The sequence below is a fragment of the Oncorhynchus clarkii genome, chromosome 1 (genome assembly GCF_045791955.1).
Source record: "Oncorhynchus clarkii lewisi isolate Uvic-CL-2024 chromosome 1, UVic_Ocla_1.0, whole genome shotgun sequence".
NCBI classification, from domain to species: domain Eukaryota; kingdom Metazoa; phylum Chordata; class Actinopteri; order Salmoniformes; family Salmonidae; genus Oncorhynchus; species Oncorhynchus clarkii.
This window is the reverse complement of record NC_092147.1, coordinates 36,409,363-36,429,056: the sequence shown is the minus strand read 5'-3', so window position 1 is coordinate 36,429,056 and position 19,694 is coordinate 36,409,363.

Genomic DNA, 19,694 nt, shown 5'->3' with positions numbered 1-19,694 from the left:
CCATTTTTCCTAGAGAGATTAAATCTTAAAGGGGTACACACATATGGAATAGGCTCGTAATTTAACCCTTTTATGTGTGAGTTCCAAATATCTCTAACGTCGTTTTTTTATGAATGTGATTGTTACGTAACAGTATATTTAATCCGTACTGCCTTCAAACCAAAGCACGCAGCCTGTTTTTATTTATAAACTGTTTTCAACTTGTACATTTTAAATTATTTTCTAACAACAGTTTGAATTGAGGTGTGTTCCGCCTCATTCATTTACACGACATTTCTGACTCGGACAAAATTCCCCAAACACTTCCCAATTGTTTGTGCAGTACAAGTCTGCAGACATTTTTTTTCATCTCCCGTCCTGCATACACGTGTCCATATTTTCCATCTGTTGCCTGCATCGTAATCAAAGTTGTTTTCATTACCAATGTGTGTGTTTCTATCAAAGTAGGTGCCTTATTACATTATAATAGTTTCTGCAAGTCGTGTTATGTCGTTTCTACTGTAGCATAATGTTTTTGTGTATATTCCTTATAACCGCGGACACGCAATGTAACATTACTCATTTCACAACATTTATGGTGTTATACTCAATGCTTAGGTAGCTAGCTACATTCTTCTATTAGCTCTGGAAAACAATGCTAATTGCGTCAGGGAAGTATTAGTATGTGTGGTATTTTGAAGCTACCCTGGCCTTATTATCCCAAGTGGCACAGCGTCTCAGTGCTAGAGGCGTCACTACAGACACCATCTTCAAATCCAGACTGCGTTTCTATCAAAGTGCCTTATTACGTTATACTAGTTTCTGTGTGTCGTGTTATACCGTTTCTATTGTAGCTCACTGTGTGTATGGAGCATAATATTTTTGTGTATATTCCTTATAACCGCGGACACGTTAGGTAACGTTACTCATGTCATAACCTTTATGGTGTTATATCCAATCGTGCTTATGTAGCTAGTTGCATTCTTCTATTAGCTCTGTAAAACAATGCTAGTTGCGTGAGAAGTATTGGCTTGTTGTATTTTGAAGCTACCCTGGAAAAATTGAAAAATCTTTTACCACTTGGTCGTTTTCTGAGTGCATTCCACAAAGCTGTCAGCCTTATCCACTGCCACCATTTTGAGGTTATAGTTAAGCACGCAGTCTGGTTTGAAGTTTCTCTGTCTGGTTTGTTTCTCTCTCCCATCAGGTGCTCCACCTTCCCTGTGGCTGACATGGTTGCTGTATGGACAGTGGAGAGGACATGGACGTCTCGTTTGTCATGGCACTTTACTGTCAGCTGTTGACATTTGTTATTTTGTATAAAGGGTCATTTAGGATGGCAGTAGCGTTGTTGATGAAATGTCGTCATAGCAGCAGAACTAGAAAGCAGTCTTGGGAGAAGAGAGTTGCAAACATAGGACCTCTGCTCCAGTATTCTCTTAGGGAGTTCTTCTTTACTATCCCCATGAGAAGGACTGTCACCAGGAAGGTATACATTTCACTAATTGTGGTTGTCCCCCGCCCCACTCCTGGCTCTCTTCTCCTGTAGCTCCAAGGCATAGCGATTGGTCTCTACTATGTCTCCCACCAGCTCCTCTGTCAGAAACAACTTGAAGCACTGCCTCAGATGGAAATGGCAAGTGGCGTTGCACTCCAGACTGGGACTCAACACAAACAGCAGGGCCAGGAGGGGTGAAATGGCTGGCAGCCTTCCAGCTACCACAGAACTCATGTACTTCATCCACTATCGGTCTGCCTCCATCACCACCAGCATATTCAAAGGGAACTGGGACAATGGGTCCTCTGTCACTGTCAGAATTTTTCAATCTCCAGAATTTCTGCATTTCTGAGTTGTCTCCTTTTGAAAGACATTGCTAATGCTACAGCTTAGCTCATTAACTACATACATAAACAACACCACTGAATGGCTCAGAGTGGGAGTGAGAGGTTACATTATTGACTGCCTGCACGCGCCATTTGTATCAATAAATCACTATCAGAATATGTTGTGCGGTTTTATTGATATATTTACTATTTGATAATAAAATTAATGCTAAAGTTCAAATGCCTCTCATGTGAAGTAGTGGCCCGCGACATATGCCTAGTGTCCTGACGTGAATCACAATTTTGGTTGGATATTGAATTCTGCGTACAGTATGTCATGCTATACCACAATAAACTATTTCAAATGCCGAGACTCCGAGACCATTTTTGCATAGTACATCTTTAAGTAAATGGAGTGGTTAGCAGTCTAACTAGCTTAGGTGCTATCAGAGCTAGCACATTTAGTTCGCCAAAATCTTACTCAAAACTATCCTTCAACACGGAAAGGCAGCATCAGATGAATGAGCAAATTGTAGTTCTTCAAGTTATCCACCCCCAAAAAATATTTTGAAGCTGTTTTTGGTCTTCTTTTCTCAGGTGAAATCTTCATTCATCAGCAGTCTAGAATTTTCTTGTTGTCAGCGGGGAGATTCCAGCAGGCAAAGTGTAGGCGGAACCGAAAGTGCGCTACTTTACCACTGATTGGAGAGAAGATGTGTGTCACTCATGCAGCTCCTAAGACTTGATATGCACACTGATTCTCACAGGACTGCTACAGAGTCTTCTAGCACTAGTGACCTAATATTTCACCTGGGTGACACACATATCAAATTAGGATTTACTGGCAGTGGTTTGATGCTTAAATGTTTATTGTAATGATTGACCCATGTTCACTGTTGAAATGCTGATGATGTCATATTTTTTGTGATATTCTGGAGACCTCATTGAGCATGACTCCTCAGAGATTTTGTTCATTTGATTTCCATTCATGTGTACAAATGTATTCCTTCCGTATTACAAACTATAATCATATTCTCTTTTGGCACCAGGGGCAGACTACCCATCTGGCATGTCGGGCAAATGCCAGATTTTCAGACTTAGGTAAGTCTGGTTGGTGCATAAGCCTGCACAGCCATTACCTCTCCAGGAGGAGGGCTGGCTACCACTGTCCTTCACAGTTCAGCAGACAACAGTTGGACTCCTCAGACTCACAGTTCATGAGGCTACAGGGTGTCACTGATTCGCTGCTTGTGCTGAGTTGGTTATTGTGTTGTGGCAACCATTTCATATACTGTAATACCCACTCTCAGCGCTCCACTGACTTGGGACACCTAACATTTTGAACCCTTTGATCAGCTACTTAAAAATATATACTATGATCAGGACCTTGGGAACAGCCTCTTCATGTGGTAATTACACGAGAATTTACTGTGTTATCCGTCTTATGACCCCCTTTATTGGCATAGCCAGCCTATTCTTCAAATGATTACCAAGTAATTAACTTTGTTCAATGTAAAATCAGTCCAAGGTTGTGTCTATGTTATTGATTAAGGTTGTGAGGATGTGCGGATATGGAAATATAGTCTAAGCGCTTTACGATTTGTCTCAAGAAATTGATATGAGCAATTCATCTTTCCTCAATGTTAATCTTACTTGTATAAATTACTGTAGACTTTAGACAGTGAAGATCCAAAATGGAGTAGCAGATGCTCTCAGTACTGTCTGGCTGTTTGACCTTCCCATCAGCTTAAACTGACAATATAATGCTTAGTCGGAAGTTTACATACACTTTAGCAAAGTATATTTCAACTCAGTTTTTCACAATACCTGACATTTAATCTGAGTATAAATTCCCTGTTTTAGGGCAGTTAGGATCCCCACTTTATTTTAAGAATGTGAAATGTCAGAATAATAGTAGAGTGATTTATTTCAGCTTTTATTTCTTTCATCATATCCCCAGTGGGTCAGAAGTTTACATACACTCAATTAGTATTTGGTAGTGTTGCCTTTAAATTGTTTAGCTTGGGTCAAACATTCCTCCTGACAGAGTTGATGTAACTGATTCAGGTTTATAGGCCTCCTTGCTCACAGATGCTTTTTTAGTTCTGCCCAAACATTTTCTATAGGATTGAGTTCAGGGCTTTGTGATGGCCACTCCAATACCTTGACTTTGTTGTCCAACCTCTTACGTATTGTTGTTCCTGTACAGGAACCAAAATCAGCGGAAATTTCAGAGCGCCACCTGTAGTACTCGATAAAACTCAAACTTTCATTAAAACACACATGCAAGGTACTCAATTAAAGCTACACTCGTTGTGAATCTAGCCAACATGTCAGATTTGTAAAATGCTTTTCAGCGAAAGCATGAGAAGCTATTATCTGATAGCATGCACCCCCCGAAATACCTGAACGAGACCTAAACAAAAGATTTAGCGGTAGCCGACGCTAAACAAAACGCAGAAATAAAATATAAAACATTCATTGCCTTTGACGAGCTTCTTTGTTGGCACTCCTATATGTCCCATAAACATCACAATTGGTTCTTTTTCCCGATTAAATCCGTCAAAGTATGCCCAAAATGTCCATTTATGAAGGCCGTCTGAAAATTCACCTTTACAAGACGCAACGTCACTTTTTAAAATTAAAAAAGTTGCCTATAAACTTTTACAAATCACTTCAAATTACTTTTGTAAACCAACTTTAGGTATTAATAAACGTTAATAATCGATCAAATTGATCACGGGGCGATCTGTATTCGATAGCAGCAAGTCTTGAAATCATCGTCCATTTTTTTCACTTTCATAATTTCCTGGGTGCACCCCAAGACAGGAAGTGCCTATACGTCATCCCACCAAGGATAAACTTGCAATGAAATGCCAGTACTGGCGACATCGTGTGGAAGCTGTAGGCGTTGTAAACGGAACCATCATCTATTTTCTATCGCCTTAGACAAATCAAAGACTGTAAAGACTGATGAATATTTTTTTTGTGTTTTTGGTGAACAGTTTTCCCTGGGATTTTTACTCCTGAACACGTTCTGTTATAGCCACAGACATGATTTAACCAGTTTTAGAAACTTCAGAGTGTTTTCTATACACACATACTTATCATATACTTACATATACTATATTCCTGGCATGAGTAGCAGGACGTTGAAATGTTGCGCGATTTTTAACAAAAAGTTGCGAAAAGCTGCGAGAATTCGCATAATCCGTAACAGGATATTATTAAGCCATTTTGCCACAACTTTGGAAGTATGCTTGGGCTCATTGTCCATTTGGAAGACCCATTTGTGACCAAGCTTTAACTTCCTGACTGAGGTCTTGTGATGTTGCTTCAATACATCCACATCATTTTCCTTTCCTCATGATGCCATTTATTTGGTGAAGTGCACCAGTCCCTCCTGCAGCAAAGCACCCCCACAACATGATGCTGCCACCATCGTTCTTCACAGTTGTGATGGTGTTCTTTGGCTTGCAAGACTCCCCCTTTTTCCTCCAAACGTAACAATGGTAATTATGGCCAAACAGTTACATTTTTGTTTCATCAGACCAGAGGACATTTCTCCAAAAAGTACCATCTTTGTCCCCATGTGCAGTTGCAAACTGTAGTCTGGCTTTTTTATGGCGGTTTGGGAGCAGTGGCTTCTTCCTTGCCATGATGATGTAGGACTTGTTTTACTGTGGATATAGATACTTCTGTACATGTTCTTTCCTCTAGCATCTTCACAAGGTCTTTTGCTGTTGTCCTGGGATTGATATGCACTTTTCGCACCAAAGTACGTTCATCTCTAGGAGACAGAACGCATCTCCTTCCTGAGCGGTATGACGGCTGCGTGGTCCAATGGTGTTTATACTTGTGTACTATTGTTTGTACAGATGAACGTGGTACCTTCAGGCGTTTGGAAATTGCTCCCAAGAATGAACCAGACTTGTGGAGGTCTACAATTTTTTTTCTGAGGTCTTGGCTGATTTCCTTTGATTTTCCCATGATGTCAATCAAAGAGGAAGTGAGTTTGAAGGTTGTCCTTGAAATACATCCACAGGTCACCCTCCAATTGACTCAAAGGATGTCAATTAGACTATCAGAAGCTTCTAAAGCCATTACATACTTTTCTGGAATTTTCCAAGCTGTTTAAAGGCACAGTCAACTTAGTGTATGTAAACGTCTGACCCACTGGAACTGTGATACGGTGAATTAATCTGTCTGTAAACAATTGTTGTAAAAAATACTTGTCATGCACAAAGTAGATGTCCTAACCGACTTGCCAAAACTATAGTTTGTTAACAATACATTTGTAGAGTGGTTGATACACTTATGTTGGAGTCATTAAAACTTGTATATGTAAACTTCTGGAGAGACTTATAAATAATTTAGAGGCGATGATTATGAGTCTGACACTAAATGAGGGGCTCAACTAACTCCATAGTCCTATTCAACATACTCTAGCAGTTCAAATGGTGATTTATTGTGGCTCAGTGGCATGTAGACTGAGTGCCTTTCAATCTGATCTTCGGCCATGTTTAGCTACTGCTATAGTTCATCTAGTCTGGAAACAGAAATTTTGCCCCAGTCACTGAGATAATACCTCACTTACCTAAATATATTCTTGAGATACACATGTGAAGGGTTTAGGAATATCCTATAAAGCACTTATTAGTGTTGCAATTCATTTAAAATTGTTTGATTCCCACGATAACGGCGTCATGAATTAATGCTTGAACTACAGACTGTTTTTTTGCGTTGGATTCTACCATTTCTTCTGCATTCGCCAATACCAGCCATTAGCGTGTGTGATTAACAGGCTGAACTAGAGCAGTGTTTATGAGATATGGGCAGATCCCGAAAAAGTCAATGGTTTGAACTTCAAACTATTATGAGCCCACTATGAAAAGCTTAGACTGTCATGAACACACACATAATATTTTTCTTTACAACACTTACAAGCCACACAAAAGTTTTTAAAGTTAAGGATTCTTATACATAGAAGATCATGGGTAATCCCAGGACATGGTGTCTGTAATGCCATAATAAGCTTGCGAAGTTGCTGTCACAAACTCAACTCCACACAGTTGTCTCTGACTAGTTGCATATTAATTTCCTACTGAGCAAACACTTGCTGTACTTACAGCATTTGAATAAATAATTATTTTTTTTGTCAAGTTTTTGCTTGGTGTACCTGTTTTTGTTGTACTTGTAGCTCTGCTTGAAAAAACACTTCAAGATGAGGCTAAATATGAGGGCAGAGCAAGCAGATTAATGGAAATATCACACATTGGTTTCCTGGGTGTAAAAACATTTAAAATGTGTCAATATTGTTTCTGACACCATTAACAAGTACTGTATGTCCTGAAGATACACTTCTCCTTAACAGGCAATATTCTGAGAATGCAGGGATTGTGGTGCTATAATTCCCTGCTATCAACCAATCAGCATCCAGGATCCAAACAGCCAGTATTATAAAATAGCTAACTGTGTAATTCTGGTGGTGGCATTTCACAAAAACTCTCCAAGTGCAAGCATATTGAAACAAAAATATAAACTCTCCATGCAAAAATGTTACAGTTCATATAATGAAATCATTCAATTGAAATTATTTAATTAGGCCCTAATCTATGAATTTTACATGACTGGGCAAGGGCACAGCCATGGGTGGGCCTGGGGGGGCATAGGCCCACCCACTTGGGAGCCAAGCCCAGCCAATCAGAAGGGTTTTTTTCCCCACAAAAGTGCTTTATTACAGACATAAATACTAGACAGTTTCATCAGCTGACCAGCACCCCCTCAGATGATCCCGCTGGGAAAGAAGCTGGATGTGGAGGTCCTGTGCTGGCGGGATTACTTAAATAAATATATAACTCGGCAAGTCAGTTAACAAAAAAATATTATTTACAATGATGGCCTACCCCGGCCAAGCCCTCCCTTAATCCTGATGACGCTGGGCCAATTGTGCGCCGCCCTATGGGTTACACCTGGTCTGCGGTTGTGAACCAATTGGATGTAATGCCATTTTTGACGTTGGAGGTGGCCTATGACCAATCAATTATCTGCCAACAGCTCTGGTGGACATTCCTGCAGTCAGCATGCCAATTGCATGATCCCTCAAAACTTGAGACATCTGTGGCCTTTTATTGTCCCCAGCACAAGGTGCACCTGTGTAATGATCATGCTGTTTAATCAACTTCTTGATATTCCACTCCTGTCAGGTGGATAGATTTGTCTTGGCAAAGGAGAAATGCTCACTAACAGGGATATAAACAAATGTGTATGGAAAATTTGTGGGATCTTTTATTTCAGCTCATGAAACATGGGACCAACACTTTACAGGTTGTGTTTATATTTTTGTTCATTATAAATTAGATTTTTAAGATGATTTGAGAAAAAAAGCTTTGGTGCCACTATCTACTAGTTTTAGAGTGGAGTGCATGTGTGGATGGCACTTCGAAAATGACACCTGATGGCAGAGAGAGATAGGGGTGCAGAGGGCAAGAGGGCCACCATAAATCAACATCTATCCAAGCTGTAGCTGTCACATGTACTTTGGACTGATGTCGCTCCGGCACCTCCAAGCTTGAAAAGGCTACGGACCTTATAAGACTCCACCAACTCTTCAACAGTGGGTAGTGATTGCAAAACCACTGCTGTTGGAGGAGCAAAGTCAATTTAGTTTTTACTCTCTCTGTTTCTCCGAAGTCAAACTGTTTGAAATGGACTTCTGGTGACTCTGAAGCATCAGGAGCGGTATTGTGAGAGAGGGGAAATTGGAGGTGAGCTGAATGGCTGGCAGGCCATCTTTTTACACTTGAAATACAAAGATCAATTGTCTTGGGGGGTAAATGGGAAGGAAAGGCTCCACCTTCATTACATGTCCATGCCAGCTGCAAACATGTGGAGCGTGTGATGCTGTGTTATAACCAATGGGAGAGACTGGCTCAACCAAAGGGCATTACAATCAACATTTGAATGAGTGCGTGCATAAGAAACTAGTTTCTGCTTTAAAATGTTGGTTGCATTTGCCGTTCGATTTGGTTATGTTTCAGATTATTTTGTGCCCAATAGAAATGAAAGGTAAACAGTATAATGTATTGTATCATTTTGGATTCACTTTTATTGTTAATAAGAATATAATATGTTTCTAAACACTTCTACATTAATGTGGATCCTACAATGATTACAGATAATCCTGAATGAATTAGATGCACAAATATCTTACCCAAAGTGCTGTAAATCCAAAGCAACAACAGATGTCACTGTCCCAATACGTTTGAACATACCTACTTATTTATTTTAATATTTTCTACATTGTAGATTAATAGTGTAGAAATCAAAACTATGAAATAACACATATGGAATAATGTAGTAACCATTTCACCTTTATTTAACCAGGTAGGCTAGTTCAGAACAAGTTCTCATTTGCAACTGAGACCTGGTCAAGATAAAGCAAAGCAAAGCAGTGTGACACAGACAACAACACAGAGTTACACATGGAGTAAACAATAAACCAGCCATTAACACAGTAGAAAAAGAAAGTCGATATACAGTGTGTGCAAAAGGCATGAGTAGGTTGGCAATAAATAGGCCATAGGAGCGAATAATTACAATTTAGCAGATTAACACTGGAGTTATAAATGAGCAGATGATGATGTGCAAGAAGAGATACTGGTGTGCAAAAGAGCAGAAAAGTAAATAAAATAAAAACAGTATGGGGATGAGGTATTTAGATTGGGTGGGCTATTTACAGATGGACTATGTACAGCTGCAGCGATCGGTTAGCGATCGGTTAGCTGCTCAGATAGTTGATGTTTAAAGTTGGTGAGGGAAATAAAAGTCTCCAACTTCAGCAATTCGTTCCAGTCACAGGCAGCAGAGAATTTGAAGGAAAGGCAGCCAAATGAGGTGTTGGGGATGATTCGTGAGATATACCTGCTGGAACGTGTGCTACGGGTAGGTGTTGTTATCGTGACCAGTGAACTGAGATAAGGCGGAACTTTACCTAGCATAGACTTATAGATGACCTGGAGCCTGTGGGTCTGGCGATGAATATGTAGCGAGGGCCAGCCAACTATATATCATACAGGCAGCAGTGGTGGGTGGTATAAGGTGATTTGGTAACAAAACGGATAGCACTGTGATAGACTGCATCCGGTTTTCTGAGTAGAGTGTTGGAAGCTATTTTGTAGATGACATCGCCGAAGTCGAGGACTCCTGTGGCGAGCCGTGGCATTGTGCACGGTGCATGGATGGAAACGCTAGCCAGGAGTAGTCATCCGGGATTGCGGTTAGCTAGTTGTGAAGATCCAGATTAAAATGTTCAGTTTGCGGTAGGAATATTTTATATTTGATTTTTCAAAGTAGCCACCCTTTGCCTTGATGACAGTTTTGCACACTCTTGGAATTCTCTCAACCAGCTTCAGCAAGTAGTCACCTGGGATGCATTTTAATTAACAGGTGTGCCTTGTTAATTTGTGGAATAACAAGCGCCAATTTAGCTTGAAGCTAGCCCGGCCAGGGCTCCTGTGCTACCACCGAAGCATACTCCTGGGCTACAATATCGGCCTGCTAGCTAACCCTACTAATTCCATGACTGGTCTATCAACGTCACCGCACGAAGAGGCAAAACAGACTTACCCCCATCGCGATGCCTCCCCCCCCCCCCAAAGGCTAACTTTCTAGCCCCTGCTATCTGCTTGCGACCCGGTCTGCTGACTGCCGGGCCCTGGTCTGCTAACTGCTAGCTTGCCTGCCCGGTCTGCTAACTGCTAGCTCTTGCTAACTGCTTGCTTGCTAACCCGGTCTGCTAACTGCTAGCTTGCCCTGGTCTACTAGCTGCTAGCTTATTTAGCTCCAGCCTACTAACTGTTAGCTTGTTAGCCTGCTCACTGTCTGAATCGCCGTGTCCCCAGCAAGCCCAACCACTCACTGGACCCATATGTTCACTTGGCTACGCATGCCTCTCTCTAATATCAATATGCCTTGTCTATTACTGTCCTGGTTAGTGATTACTGTCTTATTTCACTGTAGAGCATCTAGCCCTGCTCAATATGCCTTAACCAACCATGTTGTTCCACCTCCTACATATGCGATGACATCACCTGGTTTAAACATCTCTAGAGACTATATCTCTCTCTTCATAACTCAATGCCTAGGTTTACCTCCAATGTACTCACATCCTACCTTACCTTTGTCTGTACACTATGCCTTGAATCTATGCTATCGTGCCCAGAAACCTGCTCCTTTTACTCTCTGTTCTGAACGTGCTAGACGGCCAGTTCGTATAGTCTTTAGCCTTACCCTTATCCTACTTCTCCTTTGTTCGTCTGGTGATGTGGAGGTTAATCTAGGTCCTGCAGTGCCTAGCTCCACTCCCACCGTCCAGGTGCTCTCATTTGTTGACTTCTGTAAACGTAAAAGACTTGGTTTCATGCATGTTAACATTAGAAGCCTACTCCCTAAGTTTGTTTTACTCACTGCTTTAGCACACTCTGCCAACCCAGATGTCTTAGCCGTGTCTGAATCCTGGCTTAGGAAAACCACCAAAAACCCTGAAATCTCCATTGCTAACTATAACGTTTTCCGCCAAGATAGAACTGCCAAAGGGGGCGGTGTTGCAATCTACTGCAAAGTTAGAAAGTAATACAGAACTCAGGCTAAGTCTGTACCCAAACAATTTGAGCTTCTACTTCGAAAAATTCACCTTTCCAGAAACAAGTCTCTCACTGTTGCCGCTTGCTATAGACCTCCCTCTGCCCCCAGCTGTGCCCTCGATACTATATGTGAACTGATTGCCCCCCATCTATCTTCTGAGCTCGTGCTACTAGGTGACCTAAACTGGGACATGCTTAACACCCCGGCCATCCTACAAACTAAGCTTGATGCCCTCAATCTCACACAAATTATCAATGAACCTACCAGGTACAACCCCAAATCAGTAAACACGGGCACCCTCATAGATGTCATCCTAACTAATTCCCCCTCCAAATACACCTCTGCTGTTTTCAATCAAGATCTCAGCGATCACTACCTCATTGCCTGCATCCGTAATGGGTCTGCGACCAAACGACCACCCCTCATCACTGTCAACCGCTCCCTGAAACACTTCTGCGAGCAGGCCTTTCTAAATCGACCTGGCCGGGGTATCCTGGAATGACATTGACCTCATCCCATCAGTAGATGATGCCTGGCTATTCTTTAAAAGCGCCTTCCTCACCATCTTAAATAAGCATGCCCCTCTCAAAAAATGTACAACTAGGAATAGATATAGTCCTTGGTTCACGCCAGACCTGTCTGCCCTTGACCAGCACAAAAACATCCTATGGCGTTCTGCGTTAGCATCGAATAGCCCCCGTGATATGCAACTTTTCAGGGAAGTTAGGAACAAATATACACAGGCAGTTAGAAAAGCTAAGGCAAGCTTTTTCAAACAGAAATTTGCATCCTGTAGTACTAACTCAAAAAAGTTCTGGGACACTGTAAAGCCCATGGAGAATAAGAGCACCTCCTCCCAGCTGCCCACTGCTCTGAGGCTAGGAAACACTGTCACCACCGATAAATCCACTATAATTGAGAATTTCAATAAGCATTTATCTACGGCCGGCCATGCTTTCCAAATGGCTACCCCTACCCCGGTCAACTGCCCGGCACCCTCCACAGCAACCCGCCAAAGCCCCCACCATTTCTCCTTTACCCAAATCCAGATAGCCGATGTTCTGAAAGAGCTGCAAAATCTGGACCCCTACAAATCAGCAGGGCTAGACAATCTGGACCCTCTCTTTCTCAAATGATCTGCAGAAATTGTTGCAACCCCTATTACTAGCCTGTTCAACCTCTCTTTTGTATCGTCTGAGATTCCCAAAGATTGGAAAGATGCCGCGGTCATCCCCCTCTTCAAAGGGGGTGACACTCTAGACCCAAACTGCTACAGACCTATATCTATCCTACCCTGTCTTTCTAAGGTCTTCGAAAGCCATTTAGAATCCAAACATAACTTCTCCGCTATGCAATCTGGTTTCAGAGCTGGTCATGGGTGCACCTCAAGGTTCTAAACGACATCATAACCGGCATCGATAAGAGACATTACTGTGCAGCCGTATTCATCGACCTGGTCAAGGCTTTCGACTCTGTCAATCTCAACATCCTTATTGGCAGACTCGACAGTCTTGGTTTCTCAAATGATTGCCTCGCCTGGTTTACCAACTACTTCTCTGATAGAGTTCAGTGTGTCAAATCGGAGGGCCTGTTGTCTGGACCTCTGACAGTCTCTATGGGTGTGGCACAGGGTTCAATTCTCGGGCTGACTCTCTTTTCTGTATACATCAATGATGTTGCTCGCTGCTGGTGATTCTCTGATCCACCTCTATGCAGACGACACCATTCTGTATACTTCTGGCCCCTCCTTGGACATTGTGTTAACTAACCTCCAGACAAGCTTCAATGCCATACAACTCTCCTTCCGTGTCCTCCAACTGCTCTTAAACGCAAGTAAAACTAAATGCATGCTTTTCAATCGATCGCTGCCCGCACCTGCTCGCCCGTCCACCATCACTACTCTGGAGGGCTCTGACTTACAATACGTGGACAACTACAAATACCTGGGTGTCTGGTTAGAATGTAAACTCTCCTTCCAGACTCACATTAAGCATCTCCAATCCAAAATTAAATCTAGAATCGGCTTCCTATATCGCAACAAAGCATCCTTCACTCATGCTGCCAAACATACCCTCGTAAAACTGACCGTCCTACCGATCCTCGACTTCGTTGATGTCATCTATAAAATAGCCTTCAATACTCTACTCAACAAACTGGATGCAGTCTATCACAGTGCCATCTGTTTTGTCACCAAAGCCCCATACACTACCCACCATTGCGACCTGTATGCTCTCGTTGGTTGGCCCTCGCTTCATACTCGTCGCCAAACCCACTGGCTACAGGTTATCTACAAGTCCCGCCTTATCTCAGCTCACTGGTCACCATAGCAGCACCCAGCTGCTATACCGCTCCAGCAGGTATATCTCACTGGTCACCCCCAAAGCCAATTCCTCCTTTGGTCATCTTTCTTTCCAGTTCTCTGCTGCCCATGACTGGAACAAATTGCAAAAATCTCTGAAGCTGGAGACTCACATCTCCCTCACTAGCTTTAAGCACCAGCTGTCAGAGCAGTTTACAGATCACTGCACCTGTACTTAGCCTATCTGTAAACAGCCCATCTATCTACCTACCTCATCCCCATACTGGTATTTATTTATTTATTTTGCTCCTTTGCACCCCAGTATCTCTACCTGCACATTCATCTTCTGCCGATCTACCATTCCAGTGTTTAATTGCTATATTGTAATTACTTCGCCACCATGGCCTATTTATTTCCTTAACTTACCTCATTTGCACTCACGGTATATAGACTTTTTGATTTCTTTTATTCTACTGTATTGACTGTATGTTTTGTTTATTCCATGTGTAACTCCGTGTGTTGTTGTATGTGTTGAATTGCTACGCTTTATCTTGGCCAGGTCGCAGTTGCATATGAGAACTTGTTCTCAACTAGCCTACCTGGTTAAATAAAGGTGAAATAAATAAATAAAAAACATCAACTGTTCAGGGGAGACTGCGTGAATCAAGCCTTCATGGTTGAATTGCTGCAAAGAAACCACTACTAAAGGACACCAATAATAAGAAGAGACTTGCTTGGGCCAAGAAACACAAGCAATGGGCATTTAGACCGATGGAAATCTGTCCTTTGGTGTGAGTCCAAATTTGAGATGTTTGGATCCAACCGCCGTGTCTTTGTGAGACGCAAATTACGGATGATCTCCCCTTGTGTGGTTCCCACTGTGAAGCTTAAGGAAAAGGTGTAATGGTGCTTTGCTGTTGACACCGTCAGTGATTTATTTAGAATTCATGGCACACTTAACCAGCATGGCTACCACAGCATTCTGCAGCGATACACCATCCCATCTATTTGACCAAGAAGTAGAGTGATGCATCAGATGACCTGGCCCCCACAATCACTCGACCTAAACCCAATTGTGATGGTTTGGGATGAGTTGTACCAGAGAGTGAAGGAAAAGCAACCAACAAGTGCTCAGAATACGTGGGAACTCTTTCAAGACTGTTGGAAAAGCATTCCAGGTGAAGCTGGTTGACAGAATCCAAGAGTGTGCAATGATGTCAAGGCAAAAATCTTAAATATGTTTTAACACTTTTTGGGTTACAACATGATTCCATATCTGTTATTTCATAGAAACTAGTAAAAAAAAAAAAAAAACTTGAAAGAGTAGGTGTGTCCAAACTTAGAGAGAGAGAGACCAGCGGCCTAGGTCAGCAGATTGACAATATCTTACATAATTCTGCACAGAAACTATGATAAGTTCTCTCATATGGGCTATTTAGGTGATCACTGATGCCACCCTATTATAAGCAGTACACACTTTGTCAAAGGCAGGGGCACCAAATATTGTCCATGCCCAGCGCCCCTCTCCCCTTTACATCATGCATGTTTCTCTGATCTAATAGCCTAACCTAAATGGCACCCCAAAAAAAGAATGCACTTCGATGTCTATATGACAACAGTAAAATTGATTATCTGGAATGGAAAATATAGGCTACAACTGCTGTCCGGGACCTTCATCCCTTGGGCGAATTGTCATGATAATCATTGATTTCAAGTTTGTATTTGTAAATTGTATTGGAGCTGCATCATAATGAAAAAGAAAAGTCTTCTGCATTTCTGGATGTGCAAACACATGGATTTTCATTGCAAGTAGGCTAAGGATAACTCCTGATAAAATTTGGTAGCTGATATTGAGAGCTCAAATATCCAAAATGATTAGTACTAGGAATCAAGACTAATAAAGCCACTACTGTGTGGGTGTGTTGTCATGGACCAGGAAAACATTAATTGTGTGGATTATGGATAGAGGGTCCCCACACATTCATTGTTATGGACAGTACTTGCCCCAAATTTGAGGAAGACACTGATGATAAAGTTAAAAAAATAGGTACATAACATGCCATCTGCCCAAATAAAACAGACCTAAAGCTTCACCGAATTGTGGCAGAGGTAGAGACCAGCAGTAGAGGCTCTGTTTATTTCAGGCCCAGGACATAAAACCTACTGTTGCATTAAGGGGAAAGAGATTCACCCTAGGGTTTAAGTGATGATTGGGAATTTGGCTGGGCTTCAGGAATGAAACAGCTGTTCTTATTCAAACTCCGCAATGCTCACCAATACCCCATTAACTAAATCCCCTTCCACCATTTTACAATACACATGGGTCAAGCTTTGCTTTTGTGTGGGAGTTGACTGCCTTCACTATTTTAAAAGACTTTGATGATCCAATCAGCTATTTTGCTAATACAAATTAAAAACCCATCCCGTTGAGTCTGGGTAACACACACAAGGTGCAAAAGATTTCAGTCTGCAAAACTAACACTCTTTTGGAAACGTATTGGGGAGAGAAAGAAAAAAATGTAATTTTGTAATTGAACAAATTTGAGTGATCTGGATGATTTATTGGCCTACATGTTATTGCTGTTTGAGTAGAAGTTGACACGTCAGAGTTCAGTCACTTTCTCTTTAACAATGCCTCCAACACAGTTGCCCATCCCTGCTCTAGATCACCTCTACTCCACACACAGAAACACAATACAAAGCTCTCACTCGCCCTCCATTTGGAAAATCTGATCATAACTCTATCCTCCTGATTCTTGCTTTAGAAGCAAAAACTCAAACAGGAAGTACCAGTGATGCACTCAAAACGGAAGTGGTTTGATGAAGCGGATGCTAAGCTACATGACTGTTTCACTAGCACAGACTAGAATATGTTCATCAATCTACACCTATTGTTTAGTAAGCATGTGACAAATACAATTAGATTTTGTGACTGGGGCACCAGTTTGGCAATGCTCATTTAGCCTACCACAGAGCGCAGTCAGTCAGTGAGCGAGCAAGCTAGCAAGGCCCCAGCTCTTTGTCATGCAGAATTAGCTGTAAGACTGTTTAAAGTCTTTAGGATTATGATGATGTGAACGGTAATTATGATGATGGTGGTGATGATTAAAAAGATGATGCCTCCAAGGTAAAACAAAATGAGAGGGAAAAGGGAGAGGCCTAAAACAGATTACATTTTACATGATCCACTGTTCACTATTGGAATATCAGACTCCTAGTGATTAGCTGCGGTCTGATCAACCAATCTGCACATGTTCAGACAAGAACAGACTATTCATTTAAAGACATTACGCATTCCTCTTCACCTTATCGCCACTATTAGTATGCATTTCTTATAGGGGGTGCCCTTTCTCTTGCCATTATCAGTGGGTACGGTGTCTCCAGTGCGTCCTGTATTAGAGCAAGCGATGTTGTGGTGGCAGTGACACCCATGCTTGTCATTTTTTTCACTCGTGCAGACCACCGTTGACCTTAACAGCATCATATTCAGGTAGCTGCTAAACAGGCTGATTTGGCCAGCTCTGAAGGCGTCCCTAATTGCAGTCATTATGTCCACCTCAGAACTATAGGCCTGATTGAGCCAGCAGTGAGCTAATGCTTTCCCAATGAAGGGGTGGCAACAGGGGGAGGCAGGAGAGGGTAGATGTGTGAGGCGGAGGACGTTTCAGCATGAGTTTCCGTGCTTTGTGAATGAGCACGGGAGGGCAGAACAGTGGCCAGTCTTAATGGCCCTGTTTACACTTGCTGCCAAGCAGCTTGTTCATTTTTCCTGCCAGTAAAATATCATTGTGACATCCACCAGGGCTGCAATCAGAGCGCTGCTGGAGGGGGAGGGCCCAGGGCCCTAATGGTGTCCAGCCTGCAGTGCCTTTTGAGCAGAAGGAAATGGCCCCTGACCAGGCATGACAGCAGGGACAGGAAGGACTCACACTGAGCTTCTTGATCACCAACTGCTACTCTGACATCATACTAGCATGGATTGAATTCAGGTTAACAATGGGTTCATGTTCTATAGCTGTCACCATAGTCCGTATTCACCGTTACCTATTATCATTGGCAGGCTAATCCATCCAGCAGTTAGCTGGGAATGGTATGGCACAATTGCATTCCAGCAAAAAACATGTATCACGGTGTTATCTGCAGCTTGTTATTTTTGTGAAAATAAGTCATTCACTTCCTTTAGCTCCTGCTTCTATAGTAAGCATACTGCTAACACCTTCATTTATCATCATATCAACATTTTCCCAGTCTCCCAGTACTACCTTACAACCTGTAGTTTTGTCTTAAACCAAGTCTGACATCCCTGACCTTATAGTCCAACATTCCTGCATCCTCCTCTCAACTCCTCCAGTCAACAGTCATTTCCCTCATCATCCTCTCAACTCCACCGGTCCACAGTCATTTTCATCAGCCTCATCTTCCTCCTCTCAAATTCACCAGTCCATGCATTTCCTCTTAGCAGCACTCTTTCAGCAGGCTTCCTCACCTGCCACTTCCAACCTTCTTAAGCCCTCAGAAGTCAGTGCACCTACGAAGCCCCTGTCTCTTCCAGCAGACTGTCTGGTGATGGCACCCTCTGTTCCAAGGCTACACTGCGACGGCAGTCCCGCTGCGTCACTTGTCTCCTCGATATGACACTGCCGAGGTGACAGGGCAATTAAATGCTAACCAGCTCATTAACATACACATCTGTTGGGGCTCTATATCTCACACTGTCTGTTTAGTACCATAGCCCTCCTTCACCCTCTATATCACTCTCACCATGTCTTGAGGCATTGGATCTCACCACAGAGACAGTGCTGTATCCTCACAGCTGGACCACCCAATCAGTACCCTGCAGGAGACTAAAGGCTGGATCGCCTGTCGATGATGTCTATTGACAACTGTGCTTCTATAAAGACAACACTTACAGGGATTTTACAGTTTGATCCAATTGTGATGAAGTTGCCAACAGTGTAGAAGTGATTTATTTGCACTGATCATTTGGTCTTGGGGAGAAGGATTCAGATGTATTGGTTAGCGGCGCACTGGAATTACATACGCCATCCAAGCATGTCTAATTAAGTAAACAAATTGATCATTGTCATATCACTAACGAAAATGGACATTGCATGTACACTGATGTGATTGCATGCAATGGTTAAACATTGGTTCCCATCTATCAGTGAGTGAATTGGGACTAAATGAACCCATTGAGCAGCTCTAATCTGACCAAGTACAGTGTTTGAAATGTATTCTCCTAGATTCACCTCTCAGAACATTAAAACAGCTGTGTAATGATGGTCATCATCAGAAATCAGAAGAGAAAGGTGCTGAAATGTCCCCCTGTTCGTCCTCACCTCATAGATTTTTGTCGTCAGTTGGTCCGTGTGAGTGTCTAAAGACACACAGGGGTTTCATTAACACTCGTTTCATATCATTTCATAGTTTCATATCATTTCATCAAGCCATGACACTCACCATCTCAGATTGTTCTGAAACTATTTCTGTAGTTAGAAACAGGTAAGATTGTATTTAAATGTTATTTTATCTCAGGAATGAAGTTAATTGATTGCACCTAAATTGGCAATACAATTTTTTAGGATTCAGATAGTCAATAAATATAGTACCCAACAAACGACGTAAATCAATTTGTCTTACTTACTAATTTCCTACCAATGAGTAAGTAAGACAAAAAAAACCCCTCTAAAGCCACCCACGGACTCCCCACAACCCATGCCAATCCATCCCCAACAACCAGTATACAGTATCAGTTCTCTGTTTGACAAATATTATGAAGCTGTGGCTTAAAGTATTGCCTCTCCATACTGCTGTATGTAATGTATTCTCTGCGAATCTGGTGAAGTGTTTTTTCCTGTTCAGAGAAAGTAATTTGCATTATTTACCATAAAGTAGTGTGAAAGTACCAGGTTTAGTCCAGGAGATGTCGCTGTTCCTGCTATACCAT